Raw genomic sequence first — 14869 nt, 5'->3', positions numbered from 1 at the left:
TCTGTGGCTCCTGTTAACAAAGACTGGTGCGATGTTGAGACATAGCCTTCCACTCTTTTCTTTCTTTCTTTCTTACACTCTCTACAAATTATCTGTCAGTGCAACTCTGTCTTGTCGGGACATCCAGAGATGAGAAGTTGTTTTTAAGTTATGAAGATGCTTTTTGTGAAGAATTCTCTCACAAGGGATGAGGGGGAAAAAAGTTCCCTATACCTCACACACTTATCAGTCTTTAGGTAAAGGACATTAAGTACTAGTGAATTCAAAATAAAAGTAGTCACAGCATTTTCTGCTTTTCTATAGCTCAGGGTCGTCAATAAAATCACAATTTGTTGGGCATTTATGTAAAAATCTATTTTTACTAGCTGCCGTTGGAAAGAAATATTGATCAGTTAATCCCAACAATGTATGCACATGTCAATAATATTGAAGTATTATGTCCATTATGAAGAAGTATACGCAAGCAAGAGGCATTGATCAGTGGAGTGAGGAACACAGAAGTGCTTTTTCGATGAGGGCATTGATGCATGTACCTAACGCCAGCGTGGCCTTTAACCTTTAGTCACAATATGCTCACAAAGAAAGGGGGACGGCGTTCCTGATAGGAAATCCTGGACTTGAGCATGAACAGATTCCTGGTGGTGTCACAGGGGAGTCTCCTGTCCTGAAAATATGTTACAGTAAATGAGCTTTGACGTCTGAAAATGCAAATATGTGCCCAAAGCACCTGAAGTGAGAGAATTAATGGTTCCTCCCCTCGAAGGGATTATGTGCAGGAGATTACGTGAGGGAGTATGACAGGGGAATAATGTGATGCATGGGTTTTGCATTTACCTTTTCGTTCTACCAAGTTCCAAGTGCTGCAAACAAGTTCTGCGAGGGAGATTTAAGCTTTTCTTTAACCTTAAGCCTTAAATACATGAGTGTTTCGAACAGGGAGGTTAGTGACGAAGTGTTTCGGAGTTTGTATCACGAAACTGCTGTGTTGGATGTATTTCATGATGGTTATATCTCCATGGCATTTTGTTGTATCACACATAAATGACTGAGCAGCCTCTCACCAGGCTGGGGGTACTGTGATAGATTGGCTTTGGTGGCGGAAAGTTGTTGCAGCGCTGATGACTTTGGCGGGTTGAATTATTGTTAAATCAAGCAAAGATCAATGGCTTTCTTCACCTTGTCTATCAATCTCACATAAGTGCCATGTCTCCATCAGACAGCGGTGGCATTACTGAGCCTGTGGAGTGCACTTACAACCCTGTGAGGGTGGTGTACGTAGGAGGTGTGCTCACTCAGATGAAATTGTAGGTCTTGCACATACACAGGGTGGAGGTTGTCACCGTGAAACAAACAGTGTTTCTCTAATTCTTTAATCAGAGACACTACTCGCCTTTATTTTTAATTTCTTTACATTGTAACCAATAACAATTACATGAGGTTTGCTCTCTTTGGTTATATTGTTGCCTTGCACTTGTCATTATTAATGAACACAGGCCTCACACATTCTCATGCCATTAGATTTGAAGGCCTCATCAAATCCATAACAGACGGCATTATGGAAAACTCATTTGGCAAATGACAGACCCTGCGAGGCAAAAGTATTTTAGCTTAACTGAACATAAGACCAATTGCAAATGTTGCTGCATGTTGGCTGTAACTCAAAGAGAAAAAATCATGAGACAGAATATGAAGACAAACAGATGGAAAAGTGAAAATCTGGAGCCGCTCAGCTGGGTATGAAATATGTTGATACTGCATGTTGTGACATTAGTTGTGCGTACCTCAAACTGCATGCGGGCTCCGTATGTAATATATTATATATGTGCAATTTATCAACTGAACTGCAAATATGTGTATTGATCATTTAATGTTTTTATGAACACACGCTGCAGGATGTTGTATAAAATTCTACCAACAACAGGAAAATCTGCTTGTTGTTTGTCCTTGTTGTGACCAGTTTTATGATTTCACAATGATACTGTGTGGTTAAGGAATTGGCTAGGTTCAGGGAGAGATCATCAAACATCATATCTCATCTAACTCTCGGCAAGAAAGGGAAGCATACGCATTCTTTTGAGCCGGTTGTGATTTTGAACGTTACAAACTGTTACTGTACTGAATAGTGCAACACAAATATCGAGCCTTATCTTATGGTTTTCCCTCCTCTTTCCATCCAGGGACGGACTTTGCTGAGTGTGCATGTTCTTTTTTTTACTATATGCCTCGCGTTCATACACATTCTGTACATACCTTCACACCTGGGAGCTGCCCATTGCCTTTATCTACTGACTGGGCAGCTTCTTCTTGCCTACCTTGCTCAAGGGCACCTTGTCATTTGAGCTTGGTAGAAAGGAGAGTGTTTGGAGAGAAGTTCTGATCATGTTATTTACACAGAGAGAAAATATGTGTCTGTGTTTGTGTCTGTGTATGTTGGGGAGGTATGGAAAAAGAGCTGACTTGTGCAAACGTTTTCCTCCGACAGTGTACTGGAGAGTGCAAGCCAGGGCATGCATTTGCTGAATGACATGTCTTGCTGAAACACAAATCCTTCTGTTGGCTTTGTTTATCTCTTATTTATTGGAATTAATTGGACTGTCACTCCGACTGTATTTTGAGCCTGTAAAAAGCTTTGCCTTCATTTTCAGTGTCTGCAAAGAACAGAGGGAAATGACCCTGCGCATTCAAAGTTCAGACGCGTTCAGGAAGTTCCACAACACTCATTTGCATCAGAAAATTAATCTGTCCAAGCCCAAGCAAGTTTTCGATGTTCAAATGAGTTCCATATTCTGGCTGGTACAAGAAGGAAACTACCTCACATTCAGCATTCTTAAGTGAGCCTGTAAGAGCCTCTCTTTCCCACTCATCTAGGCAAAGTGTAATTATGAGGATGCTTGATGATGCCGACGCAGTAGTTTGCTGATGTCAGTCCAATTTCTAAGAAATGCTGAGTACTGTGTGCATTTTGACACCCTTTGATACTAAATACCTTGAAAGAACCACGCATTTCTAAGGAATGTCACACGAAACGGCTTTATCAGCTCATTTTTATTTAATTTAGCACCATTAAAGGAGCGCGATTGCTTTTTGCCTCCGAGCAGCTTTTATAGTCGAGACTAAATGCCTTTCTTAGATTTCCGCGGGCCTTGTAGTTGTGAAAAATTAAACAATTTAATTACGACAAGATGGTTATGAGAAGTACAGAGTACAATTAAAAGCACACAAAAATGCACACACACACTTAATGGCGGTTTAAATTTTTGATATTTTGAGAGGATCAGAAGGCAATTAGAGCTGAAAGAACATCAGCTGGGACAGAAGAAGCATAATATTTCAGTGATTTAATATGTCTTTAATGACTACAACTTACAGTATGTATTGCTAACTTCACTGTAATGAATGACATCAGTCAGACTTCACTGTAAATGCTGATGTCATTGTTACATTTTGTCATTTCAAGTTGGTTCAACTTAAATGTAAGTTTGTAATTACTTCAAAGTCATCATACTTAAATAAACGTATGATATTATATTGAATCCACAGATGTTCAAGTTAGTTCTTCATTTAACACAAAGGCAATACTGTGGCTGAGCCACTTTATACCAGAGTTAGTACAAAGACGACATGCAGGACTGTTTCGATAATGTATGCAAAGTGGAGCCTACAATAAGGGGTACAGACTAAATATTTAACATTAATCTTAATTGTGGTAATATTGAGTTATTAAAAGAAACATTCATGACTTAATTTAACATGTATTAAAGTCATACAGCACTTTCCCACCATGTGTGTTTTCTGTCTCTTGCTGGGAAGTTTGCTAACACACTAGTCATGTTTCAAGAAACCCAATGAGTTATATGAACTCAAAGCACATCCATCATTTCAAATCAAAAGACTTGACCGAGACAGTTTAGGTTTTGACGTTCTTTGTTTTTAAAGTTGCAGCTACATTCTTTATTGGACTAAGTTTTTCATTTTGTCTTCGTGGACTTTTTCTGACCCAGGCACATAAATGTATTAGCCACAGTCAGAAGCTATTACTGTCATTTGTACTGCAGGTCTATCTTACCCTTTGCAAGTTAGGGGCTCCCACTGTTTTTAAAAATCCATTAAAAACAACTCAGGGAGATAAAGTGCTCCATTCCTGGACGTAATTGTCCTCTCAAGTCATCTGAAGATTTCCACATTCATCGTTCCTGCCAACAGTAAACATGGCATGGATGAAACAGAAACAACAATTGTCGTATTACCCATTATGACATTTAAAAAAAAAGTGAATATGTGAAATACTGGAATGGATAGAAAAGCGGTTCACAAAAAGATAAATGGCCTGTAGCAGATTATTTATGTTGCATTAATATAATATTGCATTTCAGACTTTCCAGTCTCTGTTGTGTTCAAGTCCAACAGAATATTTTTGTGGTCTTGTCCAGAAAATTTTCCATGCCTATGCTGTTCATCATGATTTATTACATCAGCGATGGTAGCACTTTGTCTCTGTAACCGTCTGTAGTTAAAGAAGATTTTTTGGAAACATAGTTGTCATTGACTTCCCAGAGGCGAGGCAAATCTGAATTAAAACAGACAGCAGTAATGCACTGGTTTGTTTGGGACCCTTTGTTGAAATTAATACCGATAGGAACAGACTTTCCACAGGTGTTATCCTTCAAACAATCTGCTGCTTGGGGCAAACTTTTTTCCACGCTCTAATTTCTCCTCGATACATGATGCTTCCCTTGAGGCAGCGTATTTATCAAACTGATAGTGAAACAAGATAAAGTTGTGGCCAAAACTCCCTCAACTTTTCTGATCTGTGCGTGATTCATAAGGTATAGCCTCCTCAGTCTCAGCTGATAGAGCCATTTATCATAATGACACGCCTACAGGCGACTATAGCCAACGCCACTGTTCGGTTCTGCCCATTGATCCCGAAGACTCAGAATGATGGATTGCAATTATCTGTGAATCAAATTGGTTGTGAAAATTAAGCTTCAGTTTATTAGCTGATGATGATCTGTGTATGCATCCGTTTCTACTTAATATTTATGTCATCAATTGTCACACCTAAATTGTAGACCTTAGCTATCTTCATCACACAGAAGAACCCAAGGAGCCCGGTTTGAAGACAGTTGGAACCGCAGCACAGTCAAAGCTATTTTTGCTGTTGTTGTTTTCACTGAAATGTATGATACGTCAAATTTTATTGCCTCATATTACTCACAGTTGACACAACTTATGTCTGTAAAGGAGATGGAAAGTGTGACAATTTATCTCCTTGACACTCTAGCTGTGGATCACATCACTCATGCAGCTCTATGACACATTCGTATTTTGTCTGTATAATATATATAAATCCAGAAATATATCAAATGTGCTTAGTGCTTGGTTTTAGCTGTTGAACTCAAAAGGCAAAGCTACCTGCGTATTTCTTGTTGGTGTCGGTCTTGAGATCCAGTTCACCTTACCTGCACCTGTCACCCTCAAAGGTAGCTAATTCTATTTGAATAAAGTACTGGACAAATATTTTTACTTGTTTTATTTAGTTTTTGCTTCCATATTTCACAGATTGAAATAAAAGATCTAAGACTTCTTCTGCGTACGCAAAAGGTTTTTAGTTGTTTTCAGATTTTGTGCTCACATTTGTTGAAAGCCGTGTTAGTAAGCACTTCTCTGCAAAGATAATCCATCCACCTGACAAATGTGGCATATGAAGACAGTTTGAAATCACATGATTATGGCACAGGTGTGCCTTGGTCTAACCACAATAGGGCAATAAGAGAGGATGCAATTGTATTCAATCTTTCCTGTGATAGGCACACACCATCTCCATTGTCATTTAAAAGAATATGGCAGTATCTGGTCTCACAACTGCAGATTAACCCAGGACCTGCTGCAAGATTATCTGGGACCAGCTGATGCAACAGTTGGTTTGTGCAGACAAAGAATTTCAGACACAAACCATCAGAAATGATCAGTTCATCAGCATGATTGTCGCACAGACTACACCAACTTCAACGTACTCACCTTTAAGTCACTTTAGAGAAGTTTTCCTCTCTCGGATGGATCCCAGTTTGCACAGCTCCAGGCAGATGGCAGACAGCGTGTATGACATTGCGTGGGTGAGCCGTTTTTTAACCAATGTCAAAGTTCCCCATGGTGGCCGTGACGTTATGGTATGGGGCAGGCATGAGCAACAGACACCGACCGCAGGTGCATTTTATCGATGGCAATTTGCAATGCTGTGACGAGATTGTGTGGCCCATTACAATGCCATTCATCCGCTGCCATCGCCACATGTTGCAGCATGATAACGCATGGCCCCATGTTGCAAGGATCAGTACACAATTCCTGGAGGCGGGAAACATCCCAGTTCTTGCACGGCCTATATACTCACCAATCGCAGCTCCCATTGAGCATGTTTGGGATGCTGACATGTTCCAATTCACACAACGAGTGAAGAGCAGTGGGCATACACATTCCACAGGCCGCAATCAAACAACCAATCAACTCTATGTAAAATGTGTCATACACGATGAGGGAAATGGTGTTTACACGAAATATTGACTGGTTTTCCAATATCTAATAAATGCTCCCATGTCTACATCAATCTGCACATTTTTGAGTGGTCCAAGGCGCACCTGTACAACAATCATGCTGTTTAATCAGCATCACGATATGCCACGTCTGTCAGGTGGATCAAGTGCTCACTAATACAGGTTTTACCTGAATCCTGCACAAAATGAGAGGCATAAACCCTTTGTGTGCAACGAGGGAGCAAAAACAAACATGTTGTGTTTATTGTGCTCAGTGCGTTTTCATAGATGAACTCACATGCGATGTGCATTTAACACCTTAATCCCGATCTATTCATAGTTTATTCCCTGAGTCGTCGTGGAATAAGTCGCAGAAACACATCAGAAGAGAGTTTCTTAAAATGTTACTCAAAAAACACTAACCGAGTCCGATAACACATAATCTACTTGGGATTTGGGACACTGGGTTATTGTCTCGAAAGCTTCACAATGGAACAATTATTGACAGTGAGTCACTGCTTACGGCATTGTAACAATAGTGAACACAGGCTAACATTCATTGGAAGGGAGACATTTGCGGGAACACTGTCTCTTGGCATCAGTGAACAATCCCCAGTGAGCATTCACTGAACGCTGGTGGCTCGAAGAGAGCATCGCAGTCTTTTGAATGGATGCAAGTAATAGATTGTTGCTGAATAGGCGACGGATGGCACAAGCAAGAACAAGGATTCAAGTGTCATGAGGCTGCGGGGCTGTAATATGAGAGTTGATTGCTAAACCAGAATTCAATTGGTTTCAAAAGGTATTGGTACTATAGAATGAAAGTGTTCCTGTTGCATACAAATGTGCTCGGTTTCATCTAGGGCTGTTTCCAGTCAGAACAAACCTTCAGTGACTCATTTATTATTTACTGAAAGAAAATTGGCGCTGAATAGTCTAAGCTATTTGTTAATTTGCCTGTAGAGACGGACTTTAATATATTCCAATGTGGTGTGTGTGTGGAATTGGTAACAGTATTACATGCATGCTTACTGTGTTGATACCATCAGGTCAGTCAGGGATTTTGTTCATGTTGTTTTGTAGTCTAAAATAAAGCAGACTCTTTTGTAATCAATCAAAACATATCTTGTTGATATAGATCCTGTTACGTGCTCCATGCTGCTTGTAAAAGAGATTCATTACTGTAATGAACTACTTTAAAATGTTGCTTGTCCCAACAGTTTGCTCTGATGGAGTGTTTGTATTCACTGATCCAGTCTGTTGGTATAAAAACAGCCACAGGGACATGTGAGTCAGTTTATTGGAGTTACAGCTGATGAAGTCTCTGTAGCTGCACTAATCAATATTTCCATATGAAGAATGGTTTAAATGACTAGTCATTATAGTGACGAATGTCCAAAGAATTAGCACCGGTTCTGCAGAGCTCATTACCCTCTTCTCTTCATTGTTTCTTTCAGTTTGGTTCCCCACAACTTTATTGTTTTGATCCACTCTCAGTTCTCTCATCAGGGGTGTTTCTTTCTGCAGCAGCCAGCGATTTTCAGTATATAAAAAAAAAAGAGCTTTAAAAAGCCACTGTACACGTCCAGAGCACCTTTTCTGCAGACACAGTAAGCGACCAGCTTGTGAACATGGTACAGCTTTGCAGCTAAAGAGGCAGCAACCCCCTCGAGAGTTGGACGATGTCCAAGCCAGAACTAGAAGGAGATTGAATATTAAACTTACATCTGGCAATAGTTTGTTCCCACAAAAGTCACAGTAAGTCACATCTATGTGATTCTAACTTGTGTTCTCTTGTAAATCTGAACAAAATACGGTTTGAAAACACTTCATAAAGGATAGAACTCACCTTTGTGTCACTTATCCAAGTACGCTTTTTAATGCAGAGTGTCTTCAACTCATTGTGATGCACCAAAGGTGATATTTGCCCTTAAGTGGCAACAATGAAGTCATTCCACACTCAAAATCAAAATTAGAGAAGTGACACAAAGCTAAGAATAATGCTCGTTGCTTGCTCAACTGTAGTTAGTCACTCTCAAACTCTTCAGATCAGGTTAAGACGTGTTAATGTTAATTTACTCTTTGCCAGCTGTCGCGTCTCTATAAGGAGTTATAAGCTATGGATGTCGTATCTGTGACAATCTCAGAGTGTGGTGGGTCTTTCTGCCGCCATCCTGGCAGTCCTGTCTTCGCCGTCTTACGGCTAATCTTAAAAATGGGCAAAGATGTGGAGCTGAGGTGGGCTTTGTGTTCAAACAAGCCACTTGTAACGACACCCACCTAAAGCCTTTACATAATTTAAACATATATAATTTAAACATGTTTATTTCTGCTGTGAAGTTGGGCATTTTATGGGTTTTATTATTTTGTAGCCAGCCTCAAGTGTCCATTGAAAGAACTGCAGTTTTTGCCACGCCAGTGTTGGCTTCATTTCAAATCCTCAGAGGTTGCTGCTTAGTTGTAGCCAATTGTTTCTGCAGTTGTTTGAAGAGTCACTGTGTTTGCCAGATACTGATAATCTCAAAGTTATTCTTGTGCATGTCATTGTCTGTAAATGTGGGCCAGAATGGGTGTTTCACACCAGCGAGACCTGCAAGATTATTTGTTGAGATTCAGTACTTTCTGCCAGTCAAACGATATCATTAGTCAGACACGGTAGCTCTCGTTTCTGCTGCTTCTACAGCTGCTGCTGCCCATGCATGTCACGCCCCACCTCCACCTCAATCCACCTGCAAGCTCCGTTTCTTCATGGATGCCCATAGGGGAGCTGCATTGATTTCTCCCCGCTCTGGTTTTAAAATATGCTTCACAGGGAGAGATAAAGAACACAGCCTCTGCACTAACTTTACATTTACATACATTTATTCTCATTAATCCGCTAATCTAGTGTTATACATAAATCATGAGAGGGTGGATACACACCACTGATAGAAGAGTATGTGTCATGATTGAGCCATTACATCCAACGGCTAAAACTAGTAATGAATTTGTTCAGTATCCTGAAAAATGAGCTCCATAAATAGATAATATGTAGAATCTGACACTGGAACATAAGGTTGATTCAGGATGTGCAGATGTGATTCATCAAACGCTTAAATTGAAAATGTATAATTAATGTGATTTAATGACTTGAGCACTGATCATTCTCATTGTCTACATTTTATTCCTTATAACGTCTGAACATTTGTAGGGTTTCTGCTGCATGTATGCGCTTTCATACCGCAGCTCTGTCTTTGTTTCATCCAATTACATTTTAATGTCATTTTCTGTGGAAGACAAAAGAAGAGAAACAATTAGATTTGGTACAGACGTTCATTCCCCCGTCAGAATAAATTGTGATAATCCCTCAAGTGTTCCTCTGCAGAGAACCTCAGGTCAGGATTTCAGTTTTCCTTATTCTTTGATTTTGTTACCAAAAACCTGCAATGACATATCCTCACTGTACTTTTCTGCCAATGATGACACACTAAACTAAGAAAACAGTGCCAGCTAAACCTATTACTATCGTCACTATGACCATATTACCATGCTGATGTTAACATTTAGCACAAAGCACTGTTAAAGCGTGAAAGTTTGGATCCTCCAGAGGCCCGTGGTCATTAAAGTCATGAATTCATTTCATTGCATATCACCCATTAACAGACCAGTGCTCTGCTTTGTTCCATTTGGAAATTAATCACAATTTTTAAGTGCAATTTTTAAGTATAAACCATTAGTATGGCTCTACAAGAGAGTTCGCACTCTTTATGGAATTACTTTCTATCTACCAACCAGACACAAAAATAAGGTCTTTTGAGTTCCTGTGCAGAAGATCATGAATACATCTGTAGCTAGTTATAATTGCTTGAAGAGCTACACCTCTATAACCGAAGAACAAAAAGTCAGTTCCTGCCGTACGGGCTGCCACACAATAATCGCAGAGGTTACTCTAATAATGTATCTAGGTCAGTGAATGTACCAACACAGTCCTGCACATTCATATGCTGCTCTTAACAAAAGGAACTCTGTGCACCCTTCAAAAAGAATTCACTTTTGCCAACTGCCAGGAATGTGTTTCTGAATAGTCACAGCGAGGTCGTGGCACTGCTGTTTACACGAGTACTTCCTCACAATACAACAAGTGACCGTTACAACCACATCTCTGAATGCTGGTTTGAACCCGTACTGATAAGAAAAAAAGCAATCAAGCTCAAGCTTTATTCAATTCAACTTTTTATATATAGTGCCCAAATCATAACAGAAGTTATCCCATGAGACTTTCCATATAGAGACCAAACTTTTCCTACAATGAGCGAGTAGAAACCAGTGAAAGGAACCCAGTTCATGCTGGATAGCCATCTGCCGCAACTGGTGAAAATCATCGCCATCATCATGGGACATGAATGTGTACAGATGGAGAGGGGAAGAAGAAGAGAAGAGCTCAGTGCATCATGTCACTTTACACCCATAGCAGCATAAGAGATGGTTTAGTTTAGAAGCATACTCTTAAATGTGGAGAGGGTGTCTGTCTCCTGAACCCGAATTGGGAGCCGGTTCCACAGAAGAGGAGCTTGACACCTGAAGGCACTTGAACATGAACCCCTATCCTCATCCTATTTTATCTGTTCCCTGCAAAGATTGCATTTAGTGGTACAACCTAGGTCTGCACCAGTGCTGTGTGTTTTGAAATGGCAGTGCCCTTTATGAGCACTTCCCTTGGGGTGCATAACCCTGTTTTGTGATGAGTGCACTACTTCAAGCTTTAATGACTCAGGGGACATTAAGTTTGAACATTTTCTCATTTTAAACTGTCTTTGTTGATATCATCTTGGGCCGCTGGTGGCCGATAGGGGTTAAGTTAAACTTCAGTGTGTCTGGTTTGTGTCCAGTGGGGGTTATATTGAGGTTTTCAAAAGACCCAGTATGGTCTGATTTAGCTGTGCCATAACAAGCCTTTCCACCACAGCCTCGCAGCAGGAGAGAGACACACAATGCTGCCCTGATGTGGTCCTGCTTGCTAAAGGCTTACCCTTAGCTCTGTATAAAACCTGAGTCTGTAGTGGGCAAAGAAAAATCTCTCTCTGTGTTCAGCTCTCAGTACTGTTTTATCTGTTCCTTTGTATTTTTCAGTTAGTAGCCTTATTGTAAGTTGTAATAAGTTACTTTTGCAAGCTAAACTTTATCTGCTGCTGCAGCTTCATATTCAAACTTTTATTGTATACCAAGCTTGTCCAGCATGCTTTATTATCACTACTTATAGGTGCTCTTTGGGTAGCTAGGACACCCTCATTCATACCATCAGGTCACAAATCTGTGTGTCTTTCTAAATGGAAACCAAATTTCTATATGAGCTGATGACTTGATGGGTTGAAATGCAGGAATGGAACGTTTTGATTCAACCCACAGTCGACACATTTGCATTTTTCTGTGAAAGAAATGGCAAAACACGAAGCAGACACCTTGTGATGATACAGTAGAGCGGCGCAGCAGAAGCCCTGCATGAATTTTCTTCCTGTGCACAGCAGAGTGCAAGAATTCAAAAGGTCAGGAACATCAACCTTTTCCTGAGCCGAACAGAAATGTGAAGGAAAACATCTTTGCTTTGGGATGTTGCCACATAAAAGACAAATCAGAATAGAAACATGGAAAAGTTAAGTGCAAAGGGAGCGGATGTCATCTGGAGTTCACTTACACTCTGTTGGTGTGACGCAGACATTTAGAGTAGTAGATTAAAAACTGAAGGCACTGCCTCGGCCTGGTATTGTACAAATTATCTAACCTATGAAAGAAACAGTACTCGTTACTGCAGTCACTATGACCTCTATAATAATGAGCTTTGCAAAGATGGAATTACTTTGCCTCCTCTAATCAGCCTTTGAAACTGAGTCAAGTCGCCATGAAGCAGCAAACAATACCTTCTACAGATCTAGTGTATAGCTGCAGAGGAATAACAATGTTGATATCCAGGTACATACGGACAGGAAGAGGAGGTAGAGTGGTGTGAACAGGCTAAAAAAAAGTCAGAACTATCAGCAGGAAGCATCAAGTGCAAAGATGGCAGCCAGACGTGATTAGAGACTGCTGAACTAAGCCCTCCTTTAGTCCAAACCAGGACAGGATAGGAAGGTGTCATTAACAGAGATAACACCTCCTGTAAGTGTCCCAATTAAAGCAATCATTAAACCAAAGGTTTGCACGTTTACTAAATTGTTATCTGCCATTTTGAGATTTAAAAAAACTTCAATAAATGTGCCAAACAACATATTTTATGTTGAAATGTTCAAATGCATCTTGCAATCGAGGGTTGTCATGGCTTTTATCTGACAAAATGTTAGATTTGGACACAAGAGACTGCCATTAACGTCACAATTACTACCTACAGTCAATGTTGGATTATTTTAGCCATGAGCAAGATTGTTCCTTAAATGTAACCACTGTGATTAACTCCTTCCCTCTCCCTAACCACGTCATTTTGCTGCCTAAACCTAACCTTACCATGTGTGTAAAAACTGTGGAGGGTTTTTAGTTTTGCAAAGATAAAGTATGACTTTTTTTTTTTAAAGACACTGGCAAATGCTGTCATTGTGTCAATGGGGGCGTCAGGTGAGAAAATGCTTCATGTGGCAACCCTGTCTTCTAGAAGTAATGTCGATGATGGATTACATTTTTATTGACATAATGAGAAAATGAGGTGAGGGAGAGCTCATGATCTGGTTTAATACGGTTTGCAGTGACTTGAAGCATGAGCGACATTTAATTGGATTACAATCTTTCTCTAACCTTCCTTATTTTCAACATTTTCCCCGCCATACAGTATAACTTCTTTGTATCCTGTCATACGATATTTTTTTCTTAAGTGGTGGACTAAAAGACGGTTAGACAAACTGGTAACTAATTGAATTGGCAAAAAAATGCTGGAAACCAAAAGTCTGGAGGTAAAAAAAAACAACCTGGAAGGCCACCTGCCTGACAAATCCATTCCCTGAGGGTGAGGGGAAAGGATATGAGAAGAGGCAGCAGACAGATCAGCAGCAACACTCTTCACATCAGAATAGGAAAAGGTGAAAAACATTCGGGTCCAGAGAAACTGGAGCAGTTCTCCCATCTGAGCAAAGCGTGTGGAGCAAAGCCAGGATATCGCTCCCGACAAGAAAAGGTTCAAGCACTCACTTGGCTTTCTGAGTGCAGAAAAACTGGCTGGAGCCCTCAAATCTACCTGCTGGAAATAAGAGGCTTTGTGAGTACCTTGAATCAGTGAAAAGCTCGGAGCGGCTGATGCAAAGAAAGCTGTTAAAGAAGTGTGAAAGCTACGGCTTAGACTCATGGGAACTGTGGGAAGAAGTACGGAGAAAAAATGGCCACACTTTAAATTTTAAAGGCTTTGTTAAGTTCTCTAATTGTTAAGACTTCAAGCAGAGTTTGCCTTAATTGCTGTAGTGTATCGACGCGTGTGTTTCTGTGTTTGATGCATGCCGCGTGGCTGCGTGCTGCAGTCTGAGAGCAGGACAGTGCTTTCTGTTTGATCATAGATCAGAGGCACTGTGTGGCCATCAGAGTTCTGTCTGCCATTATTTATTGATGAAACAACAATTTCAACAAGCTACCCCCTACCGCCCGCCCTCCGCACCTACCCACCCATCCACACACACACACACACACCTCCCCCCTTTACATCATGAGGGCAGCTCAGATCTCTCACTAACAGACGAGCCCTGAGCTGAATGTGAAGCCTGCTCTTTCCTCAAACTTCACAATAACAAGGTCATGGAAGGACAGTAATCGCTGAACACATACACAAAAAAAAGCCATGAAGACTCTCCATAAGTCACACATTTACCCATATTTTTTATACTCTACTCCCCCGCTGTGAAGATACTAAAGCATGTGATATAAAGGACCTTCTGTTCTCATTTTAGCCCCATCAGCCGGGCTTGTTTTCTCTTTCAGCTGTCACATCTCATTTGCTGTCGTGTTGCCTTCAGCAATACAGGCACCGGCCCCGCAACACTGTGTGGCTGTCATTGGAGCCGCTCGGACTTCCGCTTTAGGCAAAGATGAGGTCATATTCGTAAAAGAGGAACATCTCTCACAGGGCAAAGTCAGAAAGGATGACCCAGTGGATTAGAAGGCTCTGGGTTATTGGTCCTGGTGCACATACAAAATGAACCAGTATACTAGCCCAGGTTTATTTCAGACACGCGGTTTGTAGCTCTCATTGATATTACTTTTACCCAGCTAAACATCCGTTTTTTATGATAGATCTCTGGCTGTCTTTGAACAAACCCAGAAGGTAATTTGACAACAAACTGTGAAGGTATTTCCAGGACCGTCAGCATTAAAGAAATCAAGATGAAAAATGA

At 40.6% G+C, this 14869-nt stretch overlaps 1 protein-coding gene across 1 annotated transcript in view; it reads left to right on the top strand.

Moving 5' to 3' along the window:
- opcml (opioid binding protein/cell adhesion molecule-like) overlaps positions 1–14869 on the top strand; it is a 232935-nt gene that overhangs the window by 419 nt on the left and 217647 nt on the right. The window lies entirely within an intron of this gene.

Source organism: Larimichthys crocea, chromosome XXII, assembly GCF_000972845.2.
Source record: "Larimichthys crocea isolate SSNF chromosome XXII, L_crocea_2.0, whole genome shotgun sequence".
Lineage (NCBI taxonomy): Eukaryota > Metazoa > Chordata > Actinopteri > Sciaenidae > Larimichthys > Larimichthys crocea.
This window is presented reverse-complemented; position numbering and strand designations above follow the sequence as displayed.